The sequence below is a fragment of the Clupea harengus genome, chromosome 4, assembly GCF_900700415.2.
Source record: "Clupea harengus chromosome 4, Ch_v2.0.2, whole genome shotgun sequence".
Classification (NCBI taxonomy): domain Eukaryota; kingdom Metazoa; phylum Chordata; class Actinopteri; order Clupeiformes; family Clupeidae; genus Clupea; species Clupea harengus.
The window spans coordinates 10192416-10209983 of NC_045155.1; positions in this window are offsets into that span (position 1 = coordinate 10192416).

The following is a 17568-nucleotide window of genomic DNA, read 5'->3' on the forward strand; positions in this document are numbered from 1 at the left end:
ACACTTTTCTTCTCACCTCTCCCTTATCCGTACCCCACTACCCCATTCATCCAACCAGGGAGTTGCTCTATTATGTTTTGGGAAAAAAGAAATTCCCCAACAGCCCAACTGCCAACTTGGAGCGCTTAATACAACGATTTAATGAAGTGGCCTACTGGGTGGCAACAGAGCTCTGCCTGTGTGCAGACTAGGCCAAACAGGCCCGAATGCTGAAGAAATTCATTGCAATCGCCACGATGTGAGTGTGACACATCACAACATGTACAACATCATGCCCCATCCAGATTAATGTCATTGGCTACGCAGCTTGCAAACCCATGGTCGTCATGTGCAGCAGTGGAGAATGAACAGCATTTTAAGCTTGATACTAGCTTTACTATCTTAATGAAATGTTTTAAAATGTATTTTTGTAGTTACCTTAGATTGGAGTAGATGAGTGACTTTGGTTTCTCCTCTTTCCAGCCTATATAGTCACCATAACATGAACTCATTCACTGCTGTGATGTATGGCCTGACAAACAGTGATGTATCAAGAAGACTGCATAAAACCTGGAAGGTATGAAGAGTATCAGAGTTTAGTTCACTCAAAGTTAAAGATTTAATAATTGTATTAAATTATTCATGCACAAACTGCATTGCTGTGGCAAACACATCTCTCAATTGTGCCTCACAGAAAGTGCCAAACACAATGATGAAGAGATTTAGTCTAATCTATGTATAATTTGTATTTCTAAATTAGGCTAAACTGCTATTAGTAGATTTTAGATCAGATCTTTTAGATCAGGTTTTTTAGATCAATGCTTTTTTTTCTTCATTTTTTACTGAAGTAAATTTCATGTCCTTGTACTCAGGATCCTTTCAGTAACCATGAGGCTATGAGACAGGTGGTTGCCAAACTGAGCCCACCTTACTGTATATTCCCTATCTCCCTCTCATTTTAAAAGGTAATACTGACATGGCTAATGGTAAACTAATGCGTTTTATTAGATGAACAGCCCAGTGGCGATTTTATCCCGAAATTTCTGGTGGGGCAATTTTGTCATGTCATCGTCACAAAAATAGAGCTGCTGTTTATTATATTATTATATAAGCAATTTGCCTTATGCCCAGGTAGGATAGGCTATGGGCTGCATTTTGAGTGCCGGCAGGGGAGCAGAAATCTTATTTCAATTTACATTTCACATGCCTAGTTCTCCAGCGCGACACCAGAAGATGTTGCTTATTATACAGCAACAAAGTATAATAAAATAGATTGCAAATAAAAATAACAAAGATTTTAGATAGACAATAAGTTCAAATAACTTCACTCTTTATCAAGCTTGTGGCACACGCATACAACATGAAGCGAAAGGCACAACTGAAACAAATCATGCTGCTAAATGAAGAAAACTTAAATAAAATGTTGTCTAATAAACAGAAATGATTTCAGGCTGCAACTTGAAACACGGAGGCTGGTTTCAAAACAGTAGAAAACTAGCGATAGCTAACAAGCAGTAACGTTAGTGGCGTAGATCTGTCTGAGTACGATCTGTATGATACATTTTTTCTTGGTCACGGGTTGCTAGGCATATTTCGTGGAGCACATCTAAAACTGTCCCATCTCCCAATGTAAACTTTGGCCTATGTCGCTCACGATCATTGGTGTTTCCATAGCATCAGTCTTCTGTTTGCAGCGCTGCCCCAGAAGGGGGGGACAGCGGAGAGCAGGCAGCATTTCACAGAGCAAGCACAAACACAGAAACACACAAATCAAACTCCAAAACAGCACTATAATGCGTGTGAGTCTAGTTTATTCACACACACATTTATAGTTGAATCACTACTTTGCATATTAAATCAAATAAGATATATTTTGCCACAAAGCACAGATGTATTGAGCTTTTTGCACCACAGGGCCATCTGGATCTGGTGGGGTAGTGCCCATGTGCCCCTAATGTAGAAACGCCACTGGAACAGCCACATTCCATTTATCACATTGACTACAGCCCTTACTCATACACATTTGTCTCCTGTTAACAGACCTGACTTTCATCCACGAAGGCAATAAGAGTTACTGAAATGGCCTGGTAAACTTTGAAAAAATGGTGAGTGGTAAATAACTTATAAAGGCTCAATGTTTTAGCTTCATCATCTGTTTGAGTCATGTTACATATCCATGTTTCATGTCTGTTATTTTAAAGTTCAATGCTTGATTATTTCCACTGTTTTCAACCTTAACAGAGCATGATTGCCAAAAACCTAAGAACAGTGAAAGACTATAGGAATCAGCCCTACTGTAAGCATAGCCATATTTACTTGTATTATCTCAAACAGAAACTCAACACGATGTAATGCTACCAAAACCCTGAAATGTACGCTCTTACTCGTGCGTATTAACCATTGGACACCTTGGCGTTGGACCTCTTCGAGTCCTCGACTCTCTAGGTTTGTGGAATTGTAAGATTTTGTTGCTAGTTTCGCCGCAAACACCAGCACTATTGTAACTGTTTGCACACTATATTAGATGTATATATAACATTAAATAATATAGACTTTTATTTTGACGCATCCGCCTGAGCTTGTGGTTAGGAAGCGTGAGACCAGAGAAGACACTTGATGTCATCTGTACTACCACGTTAGTTAGTTGTTAGTTTAGAGAGATATTTAATCCCTTTAGCAAAGGTGAAAAGCAACTATAAAAGGAACCTATAAAAGTAAGATATAGAGATTTCCTTTCAGTGCATGCAGCAACGAGGTATTTGTCTGTTATTTACTTTAACTTTGTGTTACTTTTGATGCTGTGTTTGCTAACCAGCTAACGTTATGTTTATGTGTTTGTACCGTGCATTATTTAGTTTTCACGGTTTGATGTGGAGACTGCATTAAAACCCTAAAAGGGAAACCCATTGCTGTCTGACTGTGCTTGGGAGGGAGTCACAGTGAAAACTCGGACTGTTCGTCGACGCAAGTGGACGAAGCAGCAAGAAGTCTCAAGACTAGCAAAATAATCTCAATTTGGTGGCTACCGTGCTTGGAACGTTCGTCAAAGGACTGGCAGATGAGTCGAAATCACGCACTTTCACACAGTTGAAGACGCACACACACACATACACTGATTGAGCAATTGTTTCAAAGCAAAGCCATAAGAACTTGGACACTAATAAGAGTGGGCTAAGAAGAGGGCTTTAGAAAAGTTTGCTTAAAGGTTTATGTGTAGGCTAAAATTGAAGGACTGTTGTGTGAGTGGTGAATGCATCTTATTTGCTCAGCAAGTTTAACTGAATCTTGCCATTTACTGTATAGCCAGTTTTAAGAAGCTAAAGGCTTAAAGTTGTAGGCTACATACTTTTTCGTTTTGAATTTCTATTCTATTACCAATTTAAAGTGCCGTTTTGTGGATAACTAAGTGAAGGCTATTTGCCATTTCATGTTTAAGTTCTCAAATAAAGTGTTCCAAGGGAACCGAGATTCTGTTATATACGATTTTCTAAGATGCATTTTGAGTTACCTTAGGTGGGAATTACCCACTGACTTTACTTGGCTAGTTGATAAATCATAGCTAATGATTGAATAGTTTCAGTTTACATATTAAGACACTGCATGATTAACAGCATCATTTAATACAACATTTGGCTAAGCTTTAGCAATTCATCCCAGACATTTATTATACTCTCAGATTCTAGTATTTATTTATCAATTACATGATAAGCTATTGAAGACCTTTTATAATGGCAGAGCTCTATGTCAATCTCCAACCCAGGTAAGGGATTATGTTAGGGGGTAGTGAAAAGAGCTGGCTGAAGCATCAAGTTAGGGACACTGAAGCTCAACCCAGAGGAAGTGCCTCAAGCCAAGACGTGCGTGAACGAGTCCGTAACTCTATACAGGAGAAAGGCAAAAGAAATGCAAGAACAATAAGAAAATTAAACCACTGCAAACAAAGATTTTCGAATACATTGTAACCATAAAATGGAGGAACTCAAGTCTAAATCCGCTAAGCAGCCATTATCACTAATCATCAGAGCCATTAGCCATACGAGTCTGCTTCATGCATATGCATTGGGACGACCAGAGGCCTATTGTGCAGACGTGCCAGCGGTGTTTAATAAAGAGCTGCGCGGAGTCAACAACACCAAGCCCATGGACATGCCGTCGAAAGCGTGGATCGGTTGTGTAGATATTTCCAGCTTTAATCGTGTCCAGAAGCTCGAGTCGTCTGAGTAGGAAGCACGCCAGAGGGACCGAAGAACAAGATTGGACAGATGCAAGCCTCTCTTGGAACTCAGAGTGTGAAGTGAATTCGGAACTGTCGCCTCTATCTTAAAGGGCGCCTCAGAGCATTCAAACAGGTTGATGGAGATAATTTCCAAACACTGCTAATGACTTAAGAATATAATAATGAAGTGCCTTGTATTATTAATTACCTTATATGAATCATGTACTTATGTAAGCAGGAACATGGCTTTTCTGTGTTTCTGCGTGTGTGTAACTTAGAATATTAGGTGCCACTTAGTCTGCACATGTACAAGAGCATGTTTAGACCAGAGGTGATAAGAAGGTTCGAACTGTGCTTCTTCCGACCTTGCAAAACTTCCATCCTTGCCTCGGATATCAGAAATCCACCACGTGGTTATCTCGCTGAACGCTCAACTTCTGTCTATATAAACCTTGTGCGATGTGTTTATCAGGGCTTCACTTTCATACTTGGTTTGTGAGTGAGCCCAATTGCAATTGTTGTCTGTCTAATAAATATACTTATATGCAGCTCCGGAGTCCTGAGGTAACTAGGGTGAATTTTCACCTAACATATTTGGGGGCTCGTGTCCGGGATTCCAACAACCTCATCGACTCTCCACGCTGGGCTAATCATCTTTCTTAAGACCTCAACCTTGAATTGGAAGGAGGCCAGGGCCTGCCAGCATGGAGAGCCGAGAGTGAAGGAATTGAATTGAACTATGGGGGGTGGACTCCGAGCTGTTTGTGAGTATATTGTTTAGTTGTTGAAAATGAACGCCACTATATGGTTCTTGTTTGTTTTGGTTTTGTATACACTTGTCTTCAAGTGGGGTTGAGACTAACTTTTTGCCTGTTTGCCGCGGAGTGAAAAGGGGAACAAGAGCCCCTTCCTGAAGAAGAGGGCCTTGCCTGTTCGCATCGTGTGTTGAACGAATTGCTAGAGTTAAGGAGACTCCTGTCTGTAGTTTTCATGTTTTGGAGCGCTCAAGGTTAAAAAGTACCTCCCTGAAGTGAAACTTTATCTGTTATAATATAAGTACTGTTTACCTTCCCATATGGAAAGAATGGAAGGATAGCATTCGTTTTTGGAAACGCTAAAGGTTATATGTGACAGAAGACCTGTTGCCGTGATCACCCCCCACGAAGGGAATGGTTAGCGCGCGCTAATGATATATAAGCACTGTTCAACCTTCCTGAAGAAGGTACCGAATACGCACAAGGTTAAAAGATTAGACAGGCCTGTGTAGTGGTGGAACGCAAAAGTGTATATGCATAGCGCTGTGATCTGAACTTGAAAACTCTCTAGGCCTATTTTCTCCGGATATTTCTGTATATTTTCCTCTTCGCCTTGTTTGAAGGGAACAAACTTCTCAATTTCTGTTTTCCTGTGGAATCTCCTGATAAGCCTTTGGGTGCCTTAGCAAACAGGCCATACGAAAGGGGTATAATCCAGAGTGAGAGTAATACTACAAAATGGAAAACAAGCAATCTAAAAAAAAGAAAAAGACATATCCCAGTTAGAAGGAGATATGAAACATATGGAAATACAAGCAAATGCTGACTGTGCAAACATACTGACGAACTTTTTACCATGGGTAAAACACAGATAATTGTAATCATAATTTATGTAATTAAAGATTTCGCATTACTGAGATGCCTTGACCCGGAACCAGTAGGGACTGATCACCCCAGGGAAATTCCCTGGCCTCAACCTCCTCACCAAACGAGTGAGACGGGGGCCCTCTGGTCGGGCTCGGGTTGACTCAGCATTGCGATCTCAAGAACAAAAGAGAAGGTAAAATAGAAAGTAATAATAAGAAGGTAAAATGGAAAGTAAAATAAGAAGGTCAGTGGGAAGTTAAGAAGAAGAAGAAAAAGAAAGTGAGGAAAGTGAAGTGTTAAAATAGAAAGTAAGAAGAAAGAGACATCTAAAAGCAAGTCTAAAAGAGTCTGAAAATAGAAACATAACTAACCCTAGTGTGAAGAATAAGATAAAGGTAATTTAAAAGGTTTCGAGATCAGTTAGAGGTATTAAGAGAAATACATAAAATAACTTAAAAAAATGGGAAAAAGTGCGTCAAAATCAGAAGACGTACATGATAATGGCAATAAGAGGTGATTTAAAGTGTCTACAACAAGAAGAAAATTGTAACACTGATATGAAAATGTTTTTACATTATTGGTTGCGCCAAACAGAGCAAAGCTTACGGTAATGGTGGCAAGAAAGCCAATGATTTTTTGTTTTGTTTTGTTTTGTTTTGTGTGTGTGACTCTGATTACTGTAATTAGATGCCCAGAACAGTAAGGTGTAAGAAGAAAGAGACATCTAAAAGAGTCTGAAAACAGGAGAGATATTTAAAAAATACAGATTATGTTTCAAAAACATGCCCTACAAACTTATTAGGAAGAGATGTGATATGGGTTGGGCATTAGAATTGTTCCAACAATACATGGGTTTTAGAATAAATTAAACAATGGTGTGTCAAAGAAATGGTGTCTCAAAATTTTACTATGTATAGAATATACACTGTTTAGCCCCAAAAAGATTTAAAGAGAAATTGAAGCCTGTCACACTAACTACATTAACCTAGACTGATGCATTGGACTAACACAGACTGGGTGGGGGTTGAGTGCTGGCTCAAAAGAATATGCTGTTCCTCCAGATAAGAAGACCTGTAAACAACATACCCTGATGTTGTTAAGATTTTTAGCAGAAACAAGGCCACAAAATTTGCAGCTATGGCCCACTAAAATAAAGCTATCTTTAAAAAGCACCACAGCCACAGACAAAGAAATAAAGTATGTCTTAGCACATCCAGGACATGACAAAGCCATTCGTACAAACTGTAGACTGTAAAAAAAAAAAAAAAGGTTATATAACATCTGTGTTAATGGATAAGTGGGGACTTAAAGTTGATACCAGTGGCATACTATTCAACACGGCTAGATCCAGTAGCCCAAGCAATGTCTGAATGTTTACAAGCAGTAGTGGCTGCAGGCCTCTGCTCCTATTGTACTAAACAGACACTTACACTGAAAGTTACTTATTTCTTTTAAATTTTTATTTTTTGTTTGCTCACTCAGCCTCATAGCAATATTGAGCGCTGCGTGACATTTAACCCAGTTACACTTTTACTTACAGCAGAGAACAGATAAAACTATGGCAGCCAGAGCTGACCTACAAGATATGCCTTTTCCAGAAGCTGATTTAACTATTGTTTGTTGATGGTTCAAGCAAATAAACCTTGAACGCATAGCCACTACTTCCACACTATTCTGCACAAGCAGCGAACTATTGAACTGATTGCGCACACATGCAAAAGACCCGGTTTCATTGGAAACCACAAAGCAGACAAGGCCACTAACCAGGCCGCACTACAACAACCATCTGACACGTACACAATTGAAGATTAGATTTTACAATACTAAAAGATATGCTGTAATATTGAGCCATGGTAAAAACATGCCTCAATAAGTGGGGATAGTAAGCATATATTTATACTTCTTATTTATATTTCATGAGAAAGATGTTTAATCATTCATTATTGATTTTATTGAGTTAAATCCCAACGAAAGAAAGAAATATTGTCTAGCCATAGACAGCCATTGTTCATACAACCCCCAGTCAGCAGGACTGGTAGAAAAGAATGAACCAAACTATTAAAAGTTAATTGAGAATCCAAGAGTGAAATTAGTGAAATTAAGCATGCATGTTGTTATCACTGTTTGAAATGATGTATGGAAGAATCTACACTGCCTAAACTCTCAAACTATTTGCTGAAACAGACAAAGAGATTGAATATACATTTGCAGAATTTATGTCAAAGATGATGTCGAAACTAAATGCTCTCAGACTTCTCTCCCCTACACAGGAACACTGTGAGGCTGAATTCAAGGTTGGACCAGGAGATTGGTCCTAATCAACAGCCTCAAAAGAAAACACTGCCATTCGCCCAAGTGGGACAGACCATAACAAGTGCTACTGTCAACACCTACCGCAGTCAAAATAGCTGATAGAGCCACGTGGATACTTCTGGCTCAATGCAAACGGGTAAGCCTGCACACGGCTGAGGCAGAGGAATAAAGATCATCTTTCTTTGCTGTTTCCAGGGTGTGCCCACTGTGACAGAAGACCAGCCTACAAAGGGGTTTAGATGTTTAGATTCTATTCGTCTCAACCGCTGGCAGAAGATACAGTACTGTCCTGGGGATTAGAACCTAGTGGAAATTGTGGAGTGAGAGGTCTCTTCCTCTGCAAAGTCATGGGAGGTTACCAAAAAGTGGGCCAAAGGATGTGGGGGACTCTTAGCAACGACTGTAGGATTTTACATTGTTGTTCTAGTAACATACTTATGAATGATACAGCAAACACAGGCCCTGGACGAATATCCACGATGGGGCCTGGCTAAAGATCATCCGTGATGGAAATGGGTAAATCAGACCGTCAGAACGCAAGTACCACAAGTTAGTTTAGTCTGTTTAGTCTGTGCAGGGCCCAGGGTGCCGACCAAACCACTCCTGGCACCCTGTACCTTATGACATAGATCACTGCGACAAAGAATTTAGAGAAACTGAAGCCTGGAAGAAACATGTCAACTTACTCTTAGCTATCAAGCTGTGTGAGATGTGCCATCCAGCGGACACCTCGTGTCGTAGAAAAGAATGTTCATATCTTCCTGCCCAATGTAACTACATACAACAGCCAATGTGTTCTGCAGAATGTTTGCTGATGATGGGAAATAGGGCGTTTAATGATACAGCTATACAGCATGACTGTTCACATTTTAACTGACCCTACATGCCAGACAATGTTGCCCCACCTCCACACATTATTAGAAAAGATGCTCTGTTTGAATGCTATTTAAAACCTGGGGAAAAGAACGATCCACACCTAGGACACTGGACACAATGTAAAATGTGATAGATAATGGGAAAGAAATACAGTTAAATACTTCCACTGAATGTAGAATAGCGGGGATGTGTTTGAATGGCAGACTTCTTGAAGTACAGGATATAGCCATAGCTGATAAGTGGGGATGGTGAATTAAGAGCTACAATACCTGTGGGTTGGTCTGGGCCTTGTGCTAGAACAATGTTGGTACAACCTTTTCAGATTTCCCCAGGTCCAAGACTCACCAGTACCTGAGGAACGTTCCAATGCATTCCGTACGAGGGAGGAGAGAAGCAGGGGATGACAGCGGGATCTGGTCCGATGGCCTGGGCATTCCCTGAGGCATTCCAGACCACTACAAAGCCTTGAACCCAGCAGCCAATGGCCTGGCATCTACCCTCTGCCCCTGGTGCGTCATCGGAGCACACACAGATTGGATTAACTTCCTTTACTACGCTGAGATGAAGTTCCAAAACCTGACAGAGAAGAACTACACGCCAACTCCAGGTTAACGCGGCAAAAACACCGTGCTTGAAATTCTCACTGCCATGAATGGAGGCATTTGTGTCATGCTTGGTACTGACCAATGTTGCACATATGTCCCTGATAACACCCGAGATGGGAAAGACTTAGATCTGATCCTACAAAAGATGCAAAAAGTTGTCCAACAGAATGCCTGATGGGGAACAGGGCCTTCAAGGACACAGCAAAGAAACCTTGTTCGAATGTTATCTGAAGCCTAGGCGAGCTAATGACACACACACAGTCGACACCCACTATGTTGGCCTACAAATGCAAAGTATACAAATGTGTGATGAGAAATATGATGACATTTTAAATGATTAACTTATGGAGTGATGTTCAGTAAATGATCTCTGTTCCGAAAATCCATGTGATTAAGCTCAGAGTGATGATTTTGAAGTTATCCATTGAAATTGATAATTGACGAATTAAGAAAGATGATTTGTGATTTTAATTGTGATTTTGATTGTGATTTTGAATTATCCATTGAAACGGATAAAAGGAGGGACTGATGGAGATAATTTCCAAACACTGTTAATGACTTAAGAATATAATAATCAAGTGCCTTGTATTATTAATTACCTTATATGAATCATGTACTTATGTAAGCAGGAACATGGCTTTTCTGTGTTTCTGCGTGTGTGTAACTTAGAATATTAGGTGCCACTTAGTCTGCACATGTACAAGAGCATGTTTAGACCAGAAGTGATAAGAAGGTTCGAACTGTGCTTCTTCCGACCTTGCAAAACTTCCATCCTTGCCTCGGATATCAGAAATCCACCACGTGGTTATCTCGCTGAACGCTCAACTTCTGTCTATATAAACCTTGTGCGATGTGTTTATCAGGGCTTCACTTTCATACTTGGTTTGTGAGTGAGCCCAATTGCAATTGTTGTCTGTCTAATAAATATACTTATATGCAGCTCCGGAGTCCTGAGGTAACTAGGGTGAATTTTCACCTAACACAGGTCTTCTGTGAAACATCAAGAAGCTGCCGCCGAAGCTGTTGCAAGCCAAGCTGTTCTGGAAGCAAGAACAAGAAAGAGAACAATTGGAAATACAGTGCCTGGAAGCAGAGGTTAAAAAGAAGATTGCTGCTCAAGAGGCCGCCTCTCTAAAGCATCGTTTAGAACAAGAAGCAGAAGAGGTGAATAGAAGAATAAAGAGAGAAGAGGAGGATGCTGAAATGAAAGCTAAACTGGAAGAAGAGCACACAGCTATACAAAGAACTTTTGAGGCCATGAAGGAGCTCAGTGCAGCGCAATCAAGAATGAAGGTGTACAATCAAGAGCCAAAAGACATCCTAGGCCATGGGTTGGTTGCAGACAACCAGCTGCGGGGCACCACAAGACACCTGCCCCTGCCTGTGTTTCCTTCCCCTCAAGCCATCACTACCTCCACGAGTGAAAGCACAACAGAGCTTGTCAAGGTCCTGGCAGATGCTTTAAAGGGGACATATTATGAAAATTCCACTTTTTTAGTGCTTCTACACGTTAATTTGGGTATCTGGCATGTCTACCGACCCAAAAACTCTGGAAAAAAACAACTCCCGCGATTTGTTATGGTTCTTGTACGTCAGAAACGTCATGCTTGAGTGACTGCCAATGAGCTTCCTTAACAGTCTCTCGTCACAATGATATGGGCGTCTCTCTTACATGGCCTTAGTTTGAATGTAATTTTGCTAAGAGACACTTTTTTGCGGTGTGTTTGTATGCAGCTAGTGTGTGAGACCTCGGAGCCAGCTTGTGTATAGCAATCCCTAAGGATTTTTACAATGATGGGCGTCATTCATAAACGACTTGATAAGCAGCTTAGACTCACCTGCAGTTACCAAAACAGTTTGTCACTGTGGGGCATTTGAGGGTTTTGTGTGTAGTACAGCACAAGTTAAAAATACTCTTCACTGTATGATTATTTCATAATGATTTATGAGAAAAATGCCGGGTTGGTAGTATGCCAATGTTATTGTACCTACTCTTCTGTGTTGTGAAACTGATATTAGGTGTAATGGAATACAACATTTCTTCAAATGCTAGTGATGTATTTGCTTTTAGTTCTTGTTGTATGCATGGCAGTGCAAGGATAATGGTCAGTGAGATGACATTTTACTTTGTTTAGCTTTTATTTACAGTATGGAGTATTTTCCTTTTACTACATTCAGGAAAAAAACATGCATAACATTGCTTTTGTTCTTTAGGAAGAACATCTGGACATTGTCCTAGGCTACATCATGTGGCCTGTCAGACAGATCCTCCAAAGATGCATATCTGGAGCACCAGCAGAAGGGCAGAAGCAAAAGGGCTGAGCAAAGTTTACATTGTATTGAGAGAATAAATGGTGACACACATCTGTTGAGTCTTCCTTTGTAAACAGTATGGCTACTGATGGCACAACCAATGTTTTTTTTTAAATTATTACCCATGTACTAGCCAGTACATTTAATAACTATGCTTAAAAAGTCTATAGACACAATTTTGGTATGTAACATGTCAACTAAGGAGAGCTTTGAGCTCAGAGTTTGTTGATTTTCTCAGAAGTTGCGAGGCCGCAATGGTCCACATCAAAGCCCTGGAGATTCTAAACGATGGCAATGAAAACAGAAAAATACTGTCAAAGTTACCCGATTGGCTTACTGCAAGATGGAATCGGAAGGTCATAGAAGTTGAAGAGGTAAGCAGCAAGTTCCCCTCCTTTAGTCAGTTTGTCAAATTTCTGATAAGAGAAGCGAAAATGGCTTGTAACCCAGTTACATCATTGCAGTCACTGAAACAAGTTGAAATTGAAAAGCCAAAACAACAAAGATATCAAAGTTTTACAGCAAAGACACTAACTACAAGCTCCAATGAAGAGACTGTGAAAACCTGCACTTTCTGTGAGAAGACTGGGCACACTTTGCTCAAATGCAGGAAGTTTGTGGAAGAAGCAGTCTCAGACAGTCAAGTTTGTCCAAGCTGAAAGGCTGTGCTTCGGTTGCCTTAAGCCCGGTCACGTCTCAAAGAGTTGCAACCAAAGGAGCGTTTGCGACACATGCAACAGGCGCCATCCTACTTGTCTGCATGAAGAGAGAGACAAAGGCCAACAAAGTCCAAGTCAAGACAGGTCAGCTACAAGTCAGGAAAGGAGTAGGGAAAGGCCCCAAGCAACACAACGTGAAACAATTGCAGTAGCTACTTCAAATAGAGTAATCCTTGAGGAAACTAATAAACAAATGTCTGCAATAATTCCTGTCTGGCTGTCATCTGCCGCTCAACCATCACAAGAAGTACTTACATATGCTCTTTTGGATTCACAAAGTGACACAACCTTTGTTCTCAGTGAAGTAGTTAATGCTTTGGAGGCCGACAAAGAGCAAGTCAAGTTAAAACTCTCTACTATGACTTCAAGAACAACACTGGTAAGCTCTCAGAGAGTAAACAACCTTCAAGTCCGTGGCTTTTACTCCAACAAGAAGATCCATTTACCACCAACCTACACACGTGACTTTATTCCCGGCCAACAGAACTCACATTCAACAGCTAAAACTGGCCAAGCTTTGGCCCATCTAGACACCTCCAAGATGATGTGGCACCTTTACAAGACTGTGAAGTAGGTCTGCTCATTGGGTACAACTGCTCGCAAGCCTTACTCCCACGAGAAGTTGTGTCTTGTGAAGAAAATGAGCCTTATGCACAGCGCACAGACCTTGGGTGGAGCATTGTCGGCCATGGGCATGCCCGTGTAGATTCTGGAGATGCCATCGGAATCAGCCATCGCATAGTAGTGAGGCAAGTGACACCAGGAGTTAACCCCTCCGTCAGTCTGAAAACTGAAGTACACTATGTGAATAGAACCAAGGTCAAAGAAATCACCCCCTCAGACATCCTAAAGGTCCTTGAGTCAGACTTCTCAGAAAGAGCTGGAGAAGAGGATCCTGTGTCTCAAGATGATCTCAAGTTCCTGTAAAAGATTAAGAGAAAACATCACACAAAAGGATGATGGGCACTACGAAATGCCACTACCGTTCAAACATGAAAGACCAAAACTACCTAACAACAAGATATGTGCAAAACATCGTCTAAATTGTCTTCAAAAGAGACTAAAGAAGAAGGAAGCTAACTTCATGAATGGCATAATTTCACGTGGCGATGCAGAGAAAGTCCCTGAGGAGGAATTTGACAACAGCTCGGCTTGGTATATTTCACACCATGGAGCTTATCATCCGCAAAAACCAGGGAAAATTCGTGTGGTATTTGACTGTTCTGCCAAATTTCAAGAAACATCTCTTAACGATCATCTACTCACTGGACCCGACCTGACAAACATGTTAGTGGGTGTCCTGTGTAGATTCCGAAAAGGCTCGATCGCAGTGATGTGTGACGTCGAAAGGATGTTTCACCAGTTTCATGTGAAAAAGGAAGACCAGGATTACTTACGATTCCTATGGTGGGAGTATGGCAATCTAAAAAAAACCACACCCTCAACCTACAGAATGTCCACCATCATTCTCCCTCCACCTGGACAGTTTATCAAGGAAGATCTTCAAAAGAGGTGGCGTCGAGTTCGATGGAAAAAGGAATATCTTTTGAGTTTACAACCAAGACAAAAGTGAACAACATTGTGCTTTAAAAAAATGATCAAGCCCCACGTAATGAATGGAAGCTGGCCAGAATAACAGAAGTTTATCCAGGGTCAGATGATATGGCGAGAAAGGTCAGATTGTTAGTGACACCACATTTAATGAAAAGGGTAAATCCACAACTAAGACAGTTTTCTTGGAGAGACCTGTGCATAAGTTGGTTACTCTGCTTGAAGCAGACCCAGTTTAATATTTCTAATGTTTATCTTCATTCTATGGAAGAAGTTTAATGTTTATCTTTGCTTTCTATACTTAATGGTTAATGACAGATGTGTAATGTTTTAAGGTCTTTAAGGTTTAACTGCAACAGTCAGTATGTGTAAGAAATCTCAGAGTAAGGTTGTGTGATTTGGTGGGAGTGTAACTGTTGCCACTATATAATGAATAATAATACATTATAATAATAAGACTTTTATTTTGACGCCTCCGCTGAGCTGCTGGTTAGAGCATGAGACCAGAGAAGCACACTGATGTCATTGTACACACACATTAGTTAGTTTGTTTGTTAAGAGAGATATTAATGCATTTAAAAGGTGAAAAGAACTATAAAAGAAGATAAGAAGATTTCCTTTCAGTGCATGCAGCCAACGAGGTATTTTGTCTGTTTGTTATTTACTTTAACTTTGTGTTACTTTTGATGCTGTGTTTGCTAACCAGCTAACGTTATGTCTTATGTGTTTGATACCGTGCATTATTTAGTTTTCACGGTTTGATGTGGAGACTGCATTAAAACCCGTAAAAGGAAACCATTGCTGTCTGACTGTGCTTGGGAGGGAGTCACAACTATATCTAACTTCACGAAAGTGTGGTTTGAAATGTGTTTGAAGGAATACTTTCCTACTTCGAGGAGCTTCCTCCAACGCTTTACAGATAGCCAACGTAGTGGGACTGAAAACTATATCTAGACGTAAGGTGTAACGTAACTGACGACCTTGACCTTGAAATTTCATTCATACATACTACTGAAACGCTCTTACACTCACTATTGAAACGCTCTCACGGTCACTACTGAAATTACTTGTATGAATACATGTGAAACGTATGGTGCGCCGTTTGTAAAATATCGCACGTTCTAAAATCCTGCTCAGTTTTGGTACATTTAGCATTATCATATGGGGAAAAAAGCACGACAATATTCAAATGTCACTTTTTCAAACATTTAGAGAGATAATCATGTAAATTCATGCAATAACTTTTCCAAGGATAATGTTTGGCAGTAACACAAAGTTGTTGAATAATATAAATGTTTCATCTAAATGTAAATGTTAAATGTAAATGTTAAATATAAACGTAAATGTTCGATGTTATATATAAATGTTAAATATAAGTGTTAAATGTAAATGTTAAATGTAAATGCTAAATGTAAATGTTAAATGTAAATGTAAAATGTAAATGTAAATGTTAAATGTTCAGTCTAGATGTCCGATTTGAAGACTGAACCTTACAATATTTACGGTAATTGGCTTTCATATTTTCACGTCACGTCAGAATTACCAGCTTGCGGGCAAGAAATACACTCACAGCTGTCTACCACTGGAACTTATACAGGAACTGACCATCTTTCATTCAAGATATCTCCGCTTTAAAGTTGTCTGACTTAGGTAGTAAAATGCCAGACAGTTGTTGCTCGGTTGGCTGTTCAAATCGGCGAGGAGACAAGCCCGGATTGTGTTTTTATCGCATTAAAACCCATCCACGTTGTTGCCAGCTGTAGACGTCTTCTGGGTCAACTTTTCTCAGACGCGCAGTAAAGTAGCCTTATTTTTGGAGCTTGCAATAAAAGCAGTAACCCTGTTTTGGTCGCCTCATTTATCATAATAACTACCTAAAACGGGAATAGATCAAGAAATAAAGTCAAGAAACAAAGCATCAACACGATTAAAATTGGATTACCCGGTTTCTGCTCTGAGATTGCGACTAGTATCTAAGCAAGTAGGCTAGGCTACTGTATTTTGTCATCCAACTGGTAATACTACAATGCCAGTAGAAAATACTTGGGAAGATCATTTCAGTTGTCATTTGCCAGACCAGGTGGTTGTACTTGTGTTAACCAGGAAATTGTGTCAAATGATAAAGAACAGCGTTGGGTAGGCTAAAGGCTGCTAGCTAACAGCATGTAGGCCGCTAGCTGGTAGCTAGCTATTAAATGGCAATCATCTTTGCTCTGATAATGAAGATGTTTATTAGTTTTCACCTTCCAGACGACATCGTTATGAACCCATCCCCTTCTGAAAATTAAATTACTATCCGTGCTTTTGTAGGCTTTCAGTTTTGGATGTGTGTAGGGGGAGGGATTTTCTATTAGATAGATGTAAATATCTCCAAACTGGAGCTAAGGCAGGGACTTCAATGACGTTATAGAAATAAAAATATCAGCGGGTGCAGTAAAGGGATAACAGGTTCCCAAAATGTATTTTTTTTCTAGATATCTCTGTCTGGCTATTATGGTATGATATGTGTTTGATGGCGATCGTAATTGAGTAGGCTGCACTGCGCGAAGATGTCCACTGTTGGTCGACATCTTCGAGTGCTGTTCAGCTGTTCTGTTGCCTGCAAGGTATCCATTGTAGTCACGTGACTGAAAGCTATGAATTACCGTAAATATTGTAATGTTCTGTCGTCAAGTCTGACATGTAGACTGAACATTTACATTTACATTTAACATTTACATTTAGCATTTGATATTTGTATTTACATTTAACACTTATATTTAACATTTATATATAACATCGAACATTTACGTTTATATATATTTTTTTTTGTATAGATTTGTTTTTGGGCTTTTTATGCCTTTAATTGATAGATTAGTGAAGACTGGGACAGGAAATGAGAGCGAGAAGAGGTGGGGAGTGGACAGGAGAAATGACATCGGGCCAGATTCGAACCTGTGTCCTCCATGGGCATCAAGCCCGAATGTGGTCGGGGCTACTGTTTGCGCCACAGTGCCCCCATTTACATTTATATTTAACATTTACATTTATATTTAACATTTACATTTAACATCTAACATTAACATTTAGATGAAAGATTCATATTATTTAACAACTTTGTGTTGCTGCCAAAAATTATCCTTGGAAAAGTTATCGCATGAATTTACATGAATTTCTCTCTAAATGCTTGAAAAAGTGACATTTGAATATTGTCGTGCTTTTTTTCCATATGAAAATGCTAAATGTAGCAAAACTGAGCAGGATTTTCGAACGTGCAACATTTTACAAACGGCGCCCCATAGAAACGCTTGCACATCCTCATGTAAGAGCATACATACATATAACTGAAAAACGTGTACATACACATTTGAAACATTTATACAAATATATGTGAA